Source organism: Pinus tabuliformis, chromosome 1_2 (genome assembly GCF_031772625.1).
Source record: "Pinus tabuliformis cultivar Carrire ecotype Pingquan chromosome 1_2, CPIR1, whole genome shotgun sequence".
Lineage (NCBI taxonomy): Eukaryota > Viridiplantae > Streptophyta > Pinopsida > Pinales > Pinaceae > Pinus > Pinus tabuliformis.
Genome location: NC_142298.1, coordinates 636,106,412 through 636,122,133, shown reverse-complemented (window position 1 = coordinate 636,122,133; position 15,722 = coordinate 636,106,412). Strand labels below are relative to the sequence as shown.

At 40.3% G+C, this 15,722-nt stretch overlaps 2 pseudogenes across 2 annotated transcripts in view; one reads left to right on the top strand and one right to left on the bottom strand.

The window, feature by feature from the left end:
• LOC149207248 (putative disease resistance protein At5g47280) overlaps positions 1-5,919 on the top strand; it is a 47,294-nt pseudogene extending 41,375 nt beyond the window's left edge. Inside the window, exons 5-7 of the transcript XR_016253051.1 lie at positions 4,074-4,151; positions 4,451-4,659; positions 4,806-5,919. The product of XR_016253051.1 is annotated as a putative disease resistance protein At5g47280 (transcript). The remainder of the gene's footprint in view (positions 1-4,073; positions 4,152-4,450; positions 4,660-4,805) is intronic.
• Positions 5,920-7,604: 1,685 nt separating this feature from the next.
• Positions 7,605-9,128, bottom strand: LOC149207247 (ricin B-like lectin R40G3 pseudogene; annotated as a pseudogene). Its single transcript, XR_016253050.1, has 3 exons — positions 8,985-9,128; positions 8,541-8,772; positions 7,605-7,948 (listed from the first exon to the last, which is right to left on the bottom strand). The product of XR_016253050.1 is annotated as a ricin B-like lectin R40G3 pseudogene (transcript).
• Positions 9,129-15,722: the final 6,594 nt, after the last annotated feature.

Sequence of the window (15,722 nt, the reverse complement as noted above, 5' to 3'; positions counted from 1 at the left end):
GCTGCAGGTGTCCGAATTGACCCAGAAAGAGTCAAAGCAATTCAGACTTTGTCTGTCCCTAGATCAAAGAAAGATATCCAATCCTTTCTGGGCAAAATAAATTTTGTAAGGAGGTTTATTCCAAATTTTGCTGAATATGTGAAGCACATTACCTCCATGTTGAAGAAAGGGGCAGAAATCAAATGGACTCATACAGCAAGAAAATCATTTGATTCCATCAAAAAAGCTATTATGGAGGCTCCCACTTTAATAAGTCCTGATTACAGCAAGGAGTTTCATATATTTTCATTTGCCTCTGAAGATACTATTGCAGCAGTTTTATTGCAGGCAGATGAGGAAGGTTCAGAACATCCAGTAGCATTTTTCAGCAAGAACTTGAGGGATGCTAAACTGAGGTATGGTATGATTGAAAAATAGGCATATGCTCTTATTAAATCCTTGAAAGCATTCAGAGTTTATATCTTACATTCCAAGATAATTGCATATGTACCCTCTGCTGCAATAAAAGATGTCTTGACACAACCTGATGCTAATGGAAGAAGGGCAAAATGGATAGCAAAAATGATAGAATTTAATATAGAGCTGAAGCCCACCAAACTGGTCAAAGGTCAGGGGCTTGCCAAGTTATTGGCTGAAGAAAATTGCAGGTCTTTAGATATTGATTTCTTGTACACAATTGCAGAAAATGATCAGGCAGAAGAAGAGGAAACAGTTGAACCACAGAGAAAGCATTCAATGGCCGAGAAACTAGCTTCTTGTAATTGGTATCCTGGAATAATTAATTTCTTGTTGAAGCTAGAAATCCCTTCAGGATTTACTCAAAGTCAAGCTAGAACTTTAAAACTTAGAGCAGCTAAATATTGCATCATTGAAAATCTGCTCTACTAGAGGGATCCATCTGGAATATTTTTAAGGTGTTTGGAGAAGGAACAGTCAAAAGAAGTTATGCAGCAGTTTCATTCCAGCATGTGTGGAGGACATCATTATTGGAAAGCTACAACCCATAAAATTCTCAGAGCTGGATATTATTGGCCCACTTTATTTTCTGATGTATTTGTTTTTGTTAAATCTTGTGACAGGTGCCAAAGACTTGAAGGAAAACAACAGTTGAAATCCCTGCCCCTAAAACCAATTTAGGCAAAAGGACCTTTTCAGCCGTGGGGCTTGGATTTTATTGGAGAAATCAATCCACATTCCAATGGCCAGCATAAATGGATATTAGTAGCCACTGACTATTTCACTAAGTGGATTGAAGCAGTCCCTACTAGGAAGGCTGATCATAATGTGGTCATGAAGTTTTTGACAGAAAATATCTTCAACAGATTTGGTTGTCCACACAAATTGGTCACAGATAATGCAGCCGCCTTCAGGGTAAGAGAATTGGAGGATATGTGTGATTCTATGGGTATTAAACTTGTTCATTCCACCTCATATTATCCTCAAGGAAATGGTCTGGCAGAATCCTCTAATAAAAGTCCGATTAGGATAATTAAATAATTGTTAGAGGACAATAAAAAGAATTGGGATTCAAAGCTCAAGTACGCACTGTGGGCTGACAGAGTGACCATTAAAAAATCCACGGGGAATTCTCCTTTCAAGCTGGTATATGATACTGAGGCTGTATTTCCAATTCAACTAACTCTCCCTGTGGCAAAATTCCTTCAAACAAAACAAAATGAGGAAGAATACATGGCAAATAGGATCACTGATTTAGCAGAGTTGCATCAGATTAGAGAACAGCTGGTTGAACAAGCTGCAGCACATCAGAAAAAGATCAAGGAAGCCTTTGACAAGAAGGCAAAAACAAATAATTTTCAGATTGGTGACTTGGTTTTGAAATGGGATGCACTAAAGGAGAAGAAAGGCAATCATGGGAAATTTGATGCTTTCTGGACAAGGCCTTTCATCATTTCACAGGTTCAAGGGAACAACACCTTCATACTGAAAAGTATGGGGGGAGAAGCAGTTTTTGATGGCCCAGTTAATGGGCGGTTTTTGAAAGTTTATGTTGTTTAAGGTCTTTGGCCTTAAAGGTTGTAAATATTGTGTTTTTATCAGTTTTAGTATAGATGCAGTAGACTCCATGCCCAATGGAACACTAGGAATTTTGGCTAATTTGTTTTCAGCTGGAAGGCATTGATCTGCAGGTTCTTGAGACCTCACAGGGAGGATCTCATCCCCAGAAGGAGCCAGTGTTAGCTCTGCTATGTTCTTTGACACTTGATGGATTAAAATAGGTGTTGAGTAGTGCTGGTTTGGTTGTATAAGGCTGGCAGCAGTTTTTTCATGCTTTCTCCTTCATTTTCCCTTTTCTCCTATAACCCCGCTACCTCCATTTCCTTCTTTCCTTTCATTCTCCTTATTCTCTTAACTCCATTATTTCTTTTTGTCTTTTATAAACCCTATAAAACCCCCGATAATTTTACCTCACACCATAACTTTCCTTTCCCTTATTACTCCGCTTGCACTCTTATGGCCCCCCATTCCTCCATTTTATGCTAAAATTCCTCACAAACCCATATTCCTCAAACTCCCGGGCGCAAGGTCTAAATCCACATAACTATATGCATTTAACCGCGCGCTTGTACCGCCCCTCGCCTGTCACATCACTCTAAACTTGTGCATTAAATCTGGTCCGTCCAATCCTCCGCCTTGAGATCTAATGCTTTTCGCTGCCCTTGCTCTGTGAACTTGCATGCCCGTTAGCCCGCGGGGAAGGTGGTTTCCCGCCGGACCTACTTGCCACACAGCGCCTTATTACTGGATCGTGCCCCGCGGTACAAAAACCACCTCAGCCCCTGAAGCGGTGCGGGGAAACCGCTTACCGCCCTTCCTGTACGACTCCCCACTCATTAACCGTCAATCAACTCTGCCGCCCGTCAGCCGTCCGATCGTCCATCCCGCGATCGAACAGCCCACGTCCCTCCATTCGCATTCCTTCTCGATGGCCTCTGTAATCGAATCTCCACCGTTTATTTACGAGATCCAACGGCCCACATTTGATTCCCGCTTCTTCCCAATAGCTGTTGCGAAATGTTTCTCGTCGATCCACGATATCCAATGGTGGATCTGCCTCCATGTCGCGTGCGTCCACTGCCTCTGCCATGCTTCTAATGGACGAAGGATAACAATGTTTAGCTTCCTACTAGCATGCTGCGCATTGAATCCCTAGCAACCATATTTAAAGAGCAGCACGACCAAAGACAAGAAGGACGATCCTCGAGCAATTCAATGACTGCAGCAGTTATTGAAATTCATTCAAATCATACTCCACCTGTTCAAGAAGGACAACAAAGTACCAGTAAAAGTCAAATTGATCCATTAAAACAATCAAATTGTATCAAATCCCATATCTGATTGTAAATGTGGTTGGTGGTCAGTTATGACCCCTTCACGCATAGGTTAGCAAAGATTTTTTGTGAACAAACTCTATATATTCCAAAAAGAAAAATGTAATCAGGTTGATGAATGTTATTTTGGTGTAAACTTCAACTTCTGGAGACTGCAACTATTGTGACACCTGCAGCTTTTGGTCTTCATTTCCAGCTAATACAAGCTTCTTTTGTTGTTGATTGCTCACTTTCCACTTCTTCTTCTTTGTTCCAGGTTGTGCCTGTTATGTATTTATTCATGTGTTGTTGATGCTTAGCATTAGAGGGGCTGTCATCCCACCTCTTTGTTAGAATATAGTTGTATCATTGAATTTGTATGCAGGTTTCTGTTGTTTTAATGCCAAAGAGCTGTCATCCTGTTTGTGCATTAGAGAATAGATTTATAGACCTTTTAACTGGTTGCAGCTAGCCATCACAGGGTCTTGTGCATTTGCTGGTGTGATCAATATTCTCCATTATCACATTTTCTTTAAATTATGAGTAATTATTAGTGGTCTAAAGCCTTGTAGTATGGGGGTGTTCACCCATGTCTGGGGTTAAACATAGTAGAAGTGGTTATCTGGCTTGAATATGCATCATTTCTTTCATTCATCCACCAATTTTCCAACATTTTGTTGAGTTTGTAATGTTCCCGAGCATCTCTGATATACAACATAGGAGAGTTTCTTGGGGTGATAACAGGATGGAATGGCAAGATGCTTTTGTGGTCTTGTTAGAACTTGCAAGTCGTAATCTACTAAATCTCACAAGCTACCCAGGGTAAGGAACTTGTTTAGATTTGCTACCTTTCATAAACCTGTTTGATTGTTTTGCTCTATTCATATTTGTATCTGTACTTAATTTATTGTGCTTGTGGCATCCTTTGATAGAGCATGAACTTTGCAGAAAATTTGAGGCAAAAACATATGAGAAAAATTAACTATACCAACAATTTTAGGCTTAATTTTTTTTACATGATTTATTAGAAATTAGGAAGGTAGGATCAGCATGTTAACCAGCAGAGATAAGAGGCTTTTGAGTTCACTCCTCTTAGTTAATATAAGTTTTTGATGTGTCAGGTGTCGGGCCATCTCATTTGGTTGTGCCTCCGAGCTCTCTTTTTCTCAACATGATGTGATGCGAGATTTAGCCTTCCGTCTGGCCAACCAGGATAGTACCATTCATTGTAAGAGGCTTTTTATGCCTAGCAAGGAGGATAATATTCCCACAAAATGGCTAACACTCAAAGATCAGGCATCTAAGGCTCAATTTGTTTCAATTCATACAGGTCACTACTGAAACTTGTTTTCTTTAACTGCCTACACATTGAATCATTTTTTGATCAATCTACTTATGTTCCAAATTTATTAAGATGTTAGATAAACATTTTTTATCAGCATAGCATACTGACTTTTACATTTCTGGGAACTGTAGGTCCAATGGAAGAGCAAAATTGGTGTCAAATAAACTTTCCTGAGGTGGAAGTATTGACTTTGTTTTTCGCTGCTAGTCGTTACTGTCTTCCAACATTTTTACATACCATGCCAAAACTGAAGGTTGCTATAATATACAATTACAGTTCTAAGCGTTCAACACTTCATGGGCTGCCGAGCTTCCCTGCATTTCCTCAAATAAAGTCTGTACTACTTGGGAGGTTGATTGTGTCTCCTCTTTATGAGTATTGTAGATCCTCAGAGAGCTTGGAAAAGTTGTCTGTATGCCTATGTGAGGGTTTGGGGAATATGACTTTATTGGATAAGGGACATGACTTTCCAAAGTCTCCAAAATTTCAAGAAATTAACTTTGACCACTGCAGTGATTTGGAGGAACTGCCTGGAAACATATGCAATTTAACTTACCTCCAGAAGTTATCTGTCACTAATTGTCATCTTATCCAAAAGTTACCTGATGACTTTGGGAGGTTAAGGTCACTTAGGGTGCTGAGATTGTCTGCATGCCCAAGTTTGTCAATGCTTCCTCCTTCCATTTGTGCACTTCAACAACTTGAATTTCTTGATATTTCATTATGCAGGTCTTTGAAGGACCTTCCCATGGAATTTGATCAGCTATCAAACTTAAAGATTCTGGATATGAGGGAGTGCTCTGGACTGAAGAAGTTACCTAAAGCATTAGCCAAACTAAGATCTCTCAGATGTGTAATCTGTGATGAGAGCACTGAACGACAGTGGCTGGCTATCAAAGCCTCTACCATGCCTAATCTCATAGTTGAGGTCATCGAAGAACATTTTAATTTGGATTGGCTTGATGATTGAAAAAGTTCATGATGCCTCATCTTGGCTGCTTCAACGCCTTTAATTCAGTAACTTATGCTGGTGAATTGCCTAAATTTGAACAGAACAAAGGATTGCTTCTAAGATTGTATTTGATGTACAGGTATTATGTTCTTAGAATTTAGGGTTGTTGTGGTAGCCGAGGATGTTCCATGTTTTCTCAATTAACTTGTTTGTACATTACTGTATATATTCATACATTTTGAGCGCATGAAGTCTTTTGAGAATAAATTGGTAGTTACTGGTTTGAACTTCAATATTTTGGTGTCTTATAATAACAAACAAGTACTTAGTCTTAAAAAATCAATAACTTGTTGGTGAACTATGCTTTATTTGAAAAAGTTGATGATCTAATCTTATGAATGCAAAGGGTCATGGCCACTGTTAACTATGATTGAATTTCTAATAATGCTACATATTACTTATATAAAACATATTATTAGATGCTACAGATCACTTATATAAAACATATTAATAGATCAGAGGTGATAAAATCCCTCAGAAAAAGCTGAAGTCCTCTCCATCGGATCTCTGTTAAATAAATCAATAACCAAATAAAGACTACTCTGTTGCCTCAGCCGTAACTGCTTCAAGTGGTCCAAGATCTGCAAATTCCATTTAGGTATGCTTTTTCTTCTCTAAGTTGTGTTAACCATGTAACTAAGTTTTCTTTTGAGGGTTCATGGTTCTATCAAACTCACAAACAACTCCATGTGGGTTCCATTGGATCTCTGTTAAAGAAATCAATAACCAAATAAAGACTACTCTGTTGTTCCAGCCATAACTGCTTCAAGTGGTCCAAGATCTGCAAATTCCATTTGGCTATGCTTTTTCTTCTCTAAGTTGTATTAACCATGTAACTAAGTTTTCTTTTGAGGGTTCATGGTTCTATCAAACTCAAAAACAACTCCATGTGGGTTGCCTTGTGTGTGTTATTGGCACCCCCCTTTTGTTGCGAGGAGCGCAGCAGGTGGGGTGGCAGCCCCCCTTTGGGGTATCGACCCCCTGTATGGGATCTAGGGCAGCGGCTCAGGAATTTTTTTTGGACCCCATATTAGGTGGGCGGACCTACCTATGGTTTTGTGCATCAGGGTTTACGATTTCAGTCATTGAGGTCTCAATGACCTGGGGAAAGGTGTGTGAATGGTGAAAGATCATTGAATTTCTGTCAATTTATTAGGCCAGAGTAATGCAGATTAAAATCGAAAAATCTCTGCTTTTCCTTTGTCTTCTTTAGTGTGTTAATATTTAGGCATTATAACAATTGTTCTAGTTTTCGGATCTAACCCTATATGACATCAATAAAATAATACATATTACATGATGTCTCAGTGTTTGATAATGTCCATGACATGATATAACATGAATAGAATATAATAATGTGTATTACATGATGGCTAATGTATCTTAGTTTAGCCTGCATTGCCTTGTGACCAGGATTGTAATTCTCCATTCTAAAGTTATACAACAACTTTGTAGTTATAGAGTTGGATGGGGAAATAATGATTTTGTGCTTCCCTTGCAAACTTGAATCCCTTGCACTAGGCCTCTCAGACCCCACATTGTCAAGTAGAGGGTTGCAGGAGCTCACTTGTGCAAACAAACAAACCAACACCGCAAACACAAGTGAAGTTCACTCCAAAATTGCACTTAAATGACTTGTGATTAAGGGGAAATCTGAGGTAGGAAATCCACAAAATCCAAAAACTAGAAACAATTTGAGGAGATAGCAATTTCAATATATATAAAAGAATAAACCAAATAGGATAGAACAAACCCTAACCCTTTGTGATCTCATTTGCATGTTTTTTAATCATAGAACAAACCCTAACCAATATAATTATGTTTTCTTTATCAAGGTAGAACAATATTTCTATTAACGAAACATAACATAGTAAATGATAAATCTTAAATACCATCATCATCTGTACACTGATCAATCTAAAATAATAACAACATATTATATTGAAAATAGATAACTTAACCACCACATATTAAGCTTCTTCCATAAAAGAGTTAAAGTTCTTGAAATAAGTCATATCCAATCCATATAAATATGGAAGTTAATAGGGCTATATCGCAAATTTAACAACATCCAGCATCCATGGTCACTACATATTGTGTACAGAATCCTCCTGCACCATTACTTAGCATATGCTTTCTCTATATCAACATTTAGACAAAAACACAACACGTATTTGCCATATACTATAAAGCTGAACAGGCTGCAGAACAAAATGCAGATCCTCCACTGCTGCAGCTTGTTTTATTTATATCAACCTTCCTCTGCATACATCGATCATGGAAACTCATATCAGTAATGTTAAGGTCAAAAAACAAGATCCTCGGAGGATATGCAACTTTTACTAATACTGTCCATCATTGCAAATTGCATGTAAAACAGACCAAGTACATTACTAAGATTGTACATCTTTTTTTCTGGTAATACAGACAAGGGCATTGCTAACACTGTACATTCTTTTCTGGTAATACAGGTAAAAGCATAGCTAATGCTCTATACAGACGAAGACATAGCTAATACTGTACATCCTTTTCTGGTAATACAGACGAAGGCATTGCTGACACTGTACATCCCACTGAAATTACTAATACTGGTTAGTTTGCAAATGCGAAGGCAACACAAGCACAATAAATAGTCCAAAAATACATTATTCCAGCATTCAAACATACACACTAAACAACACTACTCAATATCCTGGGCTAAGATGGATTTATGTTGGCTTAGCTACTTGCACATAACAACCAGCTAGTTCTCATCATACTAATTTTCTTGTCCTTTCTATTGATAAACTTACAGAAATGATGCTACTTTCAATAAAGAGCTTGAAAGACAACTTGTTATTGTTAGATTGCTTACAATGGATGGGCTGGAGCTTCCATTTATGGTTGCTCTGTTTCTTCCACTCAAAGAGGATGAGTTCATTTCCATCACGTATTCCTCCAACATGGCAATTTGCAGCTTTCACATCCATATTCAAATTAATGTTGTTCACAGGCCTCAAACATTGATACCTATTTCCAACATCTACACTTAAGGTCCACAGAACAGACTGCTCTGCCTTTTCATGATTATAATCTGCCAAGTATATCTGTTCAACAACATTCAACAAAAACTATGGATTAGGGGACCACCATCATAAACAACTCTGTTGTAGCCCATAATTCCCAAGACCCTAGCATTCCGAAACCCTGAGTTAAGGTGGTTTATAGCATTGCAGTGAATAAGACTTCTATACATATCCAAAGGAGAGTCTATATTAAACAATGAAACTAAAAGGAAAAGGGAAATAGAAAGTTTTACCTGGTCCCATTCTTTATCCCCGTGTTTCAGAGCATGTCTGGTGGCCTTGTTCACCAAGGCAAACACTGGGAAGCCAACTTCATCCTTGACTCGAAGGCCCCATGAATCTACTTTGATCCATTGCTGACAAAAGGTTCCATCAAACAGGGGAATATGGATAGTGATCAATCATCAATTATTAGATGAACAAATGCTTTTAGCGAGCTTCAAATAAAGTAGCTCAAACTGATTGACATACTTGATGAGGATCATGTGGGTTTTCCAGTGCAAGCACTGCAACATCACCATGAGCAGCTAAGAAAAACTCTGGGTTGGCTTCACAATGGATCTAACCATATGTCCTTGTGGCTCGACATTAGCCTATGGTGGATAGAATGAATTTTGCTCACCTCGTGGTGGATGGAATCCTTGTGAAGCACCCAATGTTCAATTTACCAACAAATATTAAAAATCGGCACTCACAAATTCTAAATCCATTTTAGAACTGTCACGGCTTCAGTTATCAAGAATCCCAAATTGTACACAACAAAATTGTTCAAGTGGCTGGTTCTACAGGGCAAGATTCTCACATGGGATAACCTAAGAAAAAGAGGTTTTGTGGGCCCCTCAAGATGTCACTTATGCAGACAACAGGATGAAATTACAAATCATCTCCTGAATAGATGCATTTTCACCACAATTCTTTGGAATTGGGTAGGAGAAGTCTTTGAGCAAACAGAGAGAGATGCTAATGACATCATCACCACTTTGAAGAACTGGAGGAAAAATTTCTCAGATAATGAGATCATAAACACTCCTGGATGCTGACCCCAGGATTCTTAATCTGGAATGTCTGGAAGGAGTGTAACAATAGGATTTTCATGGAGAAAGTGAGTCCGGTGAGTAACATCATCAAACTGGTCCTAAAACAACTTAAAGAAACTGTACATATCCTGGGAGGAGTAGCTTCAGGTAAACCTATTGAACAAAGAGAGACAAGAATATTGAAGAAATTAGAGCTCAATGTCAATCCCCCTCAGGGCTCTAGGCAGATTATCAAGAAAACCTCAACAAAAAAGTCATTGTGGCAACCCCCTTCTCATGATTTTTTAAAATTCAACATAGACGAGGCTTCAAAAGGGAATCCAAGAGAAGCGGGTTATGGAGGGGTTCTGAGGGATGAGGAAGGAAACATACAGGTCATCTTCCACAGTTATCTTGGCAAAGCTACTAACTGTTATCACTCAGGTTGTTCCCTTTGACTCCCAAGGGAATACGGCCGAGGTAACCACTAACCAATCTTTGGGTCACAGGTTCTAGCCTACCTATGACCAGAGAGGGCTCTCTCTTTATGCTTTAGCTTTGTTTGTGTAGAATTTTTAGGCTAGCTATGATGCTCAAGGTTTGTTTTTGGACTTGGTTGGATGATGATTTCAGTCAAGATATATATGTGCTCACTAGAATATTCTAGGCCATTGGGTATGGAGTCAGTGGTCCTTTAGTAGTTTGGTGTGCTGTGTTGATACAGTAGTGATGCTGCAGAGCTAGATAAATGTCTGAGAAACAACGCTTTGAAATTGTGATTAAGTGTGATGTATATAGTTTATGAAAGGCAGTTAAGAATCTTCCAATAAACTGATGTGTAAAAGAAATAAGAATATTATTTAGAAGCAGTGAAGAATTTCTAGATAACATTCATATTTATAGAATTAATGAAAAACATGAGCATTTAAGAATTCATGTCCATAGTTAATTCTGAGGAAAACATTTACAGCAATAACAGATTGAGCACAGGGTGTAACCAAACATATCCTGCACTATCCCTTTTCTCTATTGCTAGATTAGTGAAACATGAGCATGATTTAATAACATAAGAAGACAAAACAGAGATTAAGAAAACTTATTATTCCATCAGACAGCACAAGAATTCTGCAACAGCACGCATGTCATCAGCAAGACATCAAATTTTCAGGAAATCACTGAGCTGGTCCAGCCCTTTGTATTAGATAATCTGAAAGTGTACAATACATTTGCCTCAGAGTGAAAATTCCCAACCCCTTATGCGTTGCTAAGGGGGGTATATATACAAAATTTACATAAGAAAAAGATCAAAGAAATGAGTTAATGGCTCATTAATATTATGCCAACTCCTGAAGCCTTGTAGCTGAGAAAGTTAATGCTGTAATAACTCTTCAGTGCTTTAGCTGTCCAAAATAGTCAGAAACTGTTGACTTGGTGGCTGTTGGAGTCGGTTGAGGGTATGCTGTCCAAAATTTGCGTATCTTCTTATCCTTTGGGCTAGTTGTCGTTCTCCATGTGCTTAGTCACCTTTCAGCTGCCTTAAATGCTAACTTTATTCTGTTGTTTGTCTTCTAGTGAGTTCGAGCTGGCAAAGACCGAGCAACTGGAGCTATCGTGGCAGAATTTGAAGCATTGCCTGCCACCAATCCTCCTTGGGCAACTGATGTCTCCGAAGTTTTACTAAAGTTTCATCGGCCTCTGTATATCTGTAAAAATTTGGAGGAACTTCAAAAAGGTGCTTTACCTCATTTTCAATAAAAAACAGGCCTTCAAGTTTATTGTATAAGCTCTGTCCTGTTGGAGGCCCTGTTTCCACAGAAGTACTACCAGATGCAGTGATTTGATTTTCAATGTAAGTTGCCATCCTGTTGGTGTACTGCTCTCTGGAGATCAGTCTTCCTGCACCGCTTAGTAGGCTGGGCAGTCCTTTTGCTTGCAGTGCTGCCATTTTGAGTTGGTACTCATCCACCTCAGCCTGTATTTCATAGCACTTCCTCTCCACAGTTTGTACATAATTCCTGAGAGTGAGTACCTTCTTAGCTGTGAGGACAGCCTCTGTTCTGTTGACTATGCCAATGGCTGCCAGTTCCTCCTTTTCTTGCCTGTTCAAAAAGTCTATCATTCTATTGGCCTGGTCAGGCCTGTTTCCCAGCGCTGTCTTGGCCCTTTGAATCTCTGTCTGTGCCTGGCCAATTAAATCCATCTGCTCATGTATGGTTTTAATTGACTTCCATTGCTTAGTGATGGATTGGTCAATTTTGGCCCATAGAATCCTTTTTATTTCAGCCATGGTGCTTTCCAGATTCAGCTCTTTCTCCAAGGCCTTTATTCTTTCCTTTAGGGCCTTTATTTCTCTGCCTTGTTCTGCCACAGTTATTTTTGATTTGTCATATTTGGCATCTAATTCTGCCAATTTTTCCTTGGCCTGTTTTATTTCATTTGCCTGGAGCTCCATTTCTTTAACGGCCTTAGTCAATTCTTCCACGCTTGTGCTGGAATCTGGAGCTGTTGTTGTTGCTGCTGCTTCTGTTGTGGGGGCCACTGCTGCCTCTGTAGTTGTTGCAGTGGTTGAAGTAGTTGGAGGAGCTTGGGATGTAGATTCTCCCTGTTTATCTTGTAATGCCCCTTCAAGCTCTTTCTCTAAATCGAGGACCTTCTGGTTTAGCTGCATTATGAGGTCCAGTTGCTCATCAACCTGCTTTTCCTTTTGTAGCTTTGCTGTTTGAGGGTGCTCTGTGGGCAACAGCTTTAACCTCTTCTTTAATGCATTGAGTTCATCCTCCTTTTTCTTCATAAGGGCCCTTACACCCTTAGGATCCTTAGGATCATGTCCTAGGTCGATAATAATGTCCTCAAGTGATTTTATTCTGTTGTCTTTGGCTAGGGAGGACATTCTTTCAAAATCCAACTGAGTCTTGGTATTTTTTAGTGACTCTTTTAGTTCATGGGCCATGGTTGCCCTGTCTACCAAGGTTGCATAGACCATTTCTCCAGTCTGTTTGTGGAGTTCAATTTGGTCCATGGGATGGATGTCTTTGGCTAGGACCTCCACCCTTGTATTCACATAATCTGCCGTTGATTTTGGATGGGGCACTGTAGGTTTGAAATAGCTGAGGATCATTTTCTCCTCTTGAATGTCATATACAGACATTAGCCTTTCTTTCTGGGCTGGTGTTGCATTTAGAAATTGTTTATAGACTTCCACCCTCAGCAAGTCATTCTGTGCCTTAATTTGCTTGAAAGAAGCCTTAGTGATTTTGGGCTTCTTGCTCTGCTGAGAGGAGGAGGACACCTCCAAACCGAGTTGTAATCCTTGCTCCTGCTGAAAGGAGCTTGTACCTGTATGTTGGCTGCCCTCCCTGTCTTTCCTTGAACTGTCAAGGACTTCTTCAGTGATGTCTTCTACCTCTGGGGAGTCAGCCCTTTGCCTTTTGGTCTGGGGTTGATGGGAGGATCCACTGGCAGGAGTGGACTCTTCTCTGTCTCTTTTTGTACCCCTCTCCTCCTGTGCCGGGGTCTGCAAAATTGGAGCTGTTGGTGGCTCAGTTTGTGGAGGGAGAGTCGGCTCTTGTTGCTGCTCTGGTTGCTGCCCTTGTTGCTGCTCTGGTTGCTGCTCACTTGAAGGGGCAGGCTTTTCTTTCACGGTTTCTTCTTCAACACCCATTATTCCTTTCCCTTTGTCTGTACCTGGTGCTGCTGTAGAAGGTGCTTGTGTGGCTGGTGCAGTTCTTGAGGCTGAGGTCCCTTCTCCTGCTGAGTGCGGTCGTTTGAAGGGTACCTGCTGCACAGAATCTAGGTCAAGAGTCTTTTCCAATTCCTTGACATTCTTTTGCATTATCTCTTCTTCAGTTAATTTTTCAATTAAAGTATCCTACTGCCATTCTTGCTGGTTGGCATATTTTTCAATGTGTGGATATTTGCAATGCTTATAAACTAGTAGCCTGTACTTGACTCTTCTAGCAGTAATGAAGCCTTCAGGGTCGTAAGGGACCCACCGGAAACTGTGTGATAGCTTGCATTTGTCTTTGAGGATTAGGTCTGCATCTTCCCATCCCTCTTTTTTATTCATGATGAAGGGGCCCACCTGGTGCTTGAACTTGAGATGGGCTTTCTTTTTGGAGCTGTGAAAGTGAGTGAGGTCGGAGTGAATTAACTGCCTATAATACTCCAAGGCAAATATCCTCATAGGCACATATTTTGGGAGCCTGTATGGACAGAGCTCACAACCATAGACTCTGATGACTGTATGATCTTCATATAGGTACCAATCACCTATTTTGTAATTCTTGGAGAGCTGCAGGACTTTCTGTATTTCAATTGATATTCTGGGAGGAGGGGACCTCATCAATAAGCAAGAGACAGGGTATACAAATTGGTCAATAAATTCACAATAGGAATAGGGTGAATTTTGGACTCCGTGATAGACAGATGTCCAGAAGATAACAGATCTTCTTTCCCCTTTATAATCCAGCTTTTTGATGTAGCATGGAAAAACCTCGGACTGATAGTACATGAAAAGGTGGTAGATATAGGATGAGTACTTGAAGACACCCTGTCTGTCTACTTTGCACAACTGATCATGAATCTTGTTAGCTATGAACTTGGCAAAGTTGTATTTGCGGGCAGGGGGTTGGCCTGGGCTGTAAGCAGCTAGCAATACCAGCATTGTTTCATCCACATGCTCGTTGGTTCTGTATCCCCATACATAAGCAATCATGTCCAGCAATAGTCTGCCTACCTCAGTAAAATAGACATCTAAGTAGGGAGGTGGCCCTGTGGGCTGGCATTCAGGTCTCATAAATGTCCTGGTGATCTTCTGAATATCCTCACTGGTCATCTTGGCACCAGTGTCCAGCAGATAATTCATGGAAAATGGGAACAGCAGCTCAGTTTGATCAAAGTGGAGCATCTTGTTGATGGATTCAGGATTAATGTGGAAGAGGATGCTCCCAAATGGAGACTTGATAGCTCTTTGCTGCACATCATAGTTTTCAGCACATAGGCGAATAATCTCAGGAAAAACATTCACAGAGGGGAGACAGTAGTATGGCAGATTTGACTCCCATATCCCATATGTATCCTGGCCATTCAGGTAGTCATCTCTTAATTTCCTGAAGGTCTGCAAGAAGTCCCTGTTACCCACAAAGTCTTCAATGAGGTAGTCCCTGTCAGCAAGAGGCAAGGACTCCAGGTCTTTATTTGGTGCATTTATAGGAGCAACACTGAGGGCTGAGGGTGCAGGAGCAGCCATTGTGTAGTCTGAATTTGAACCAGGTGAGTGCAATGGTTTGCAAGGTTCCCCAAAGCTTAAGTGACTGGCTGACTGTAAATAATGCTTGAAATTATCTTCAAAGTGGAATAAGCAGGCTTGGCAGACTTGTCTCTGCTGTTTTTTGGTAAATTCACAGGGATTGTGAATTGGTGAGGATGATTGCAGAGGGTGTGCGGGCTTCAATTTGGTGACATGCAGACTTGGGCCTCCACCCGGCAAAAGGGAACAATGCCGGGCAACTCGGGGCTAAATATGTAAATTTCAAGCCGTGAATTATGGTTTGAATGTCAAATTCTTGGAGCTGGGGCAATGCAGGTTGATTTAATTGCAAATTCAGTAGTAGACAGTGTGTAATTTAGGATTTGAGCGATGCTTAGTGGAGAATTCGTATAGAAACGGCATGCATAGGGCCGGAACAAGGAATTTGCGGTGAATACCTGGAAAAATAGCACTGAACGTCCTCGGGCCGTGCAGGGGGAGCTCACTGCAGCTGGATTGACAAGTGATGGCAGTTGCAACTTTGAATTTGATGGCTCGGAGGCAATTTCGCGGTGAACCGGTTAACAGTGGCTACGTCCTTTTCGCTTGAAAATGACAACAAACGGCTAGTTTGGCTGTTTTTAATGACAAATTTGGGCAAAAAGGGTCATTGGCGCTTTTTCCGCCAATGACGTCAGCATGACGTC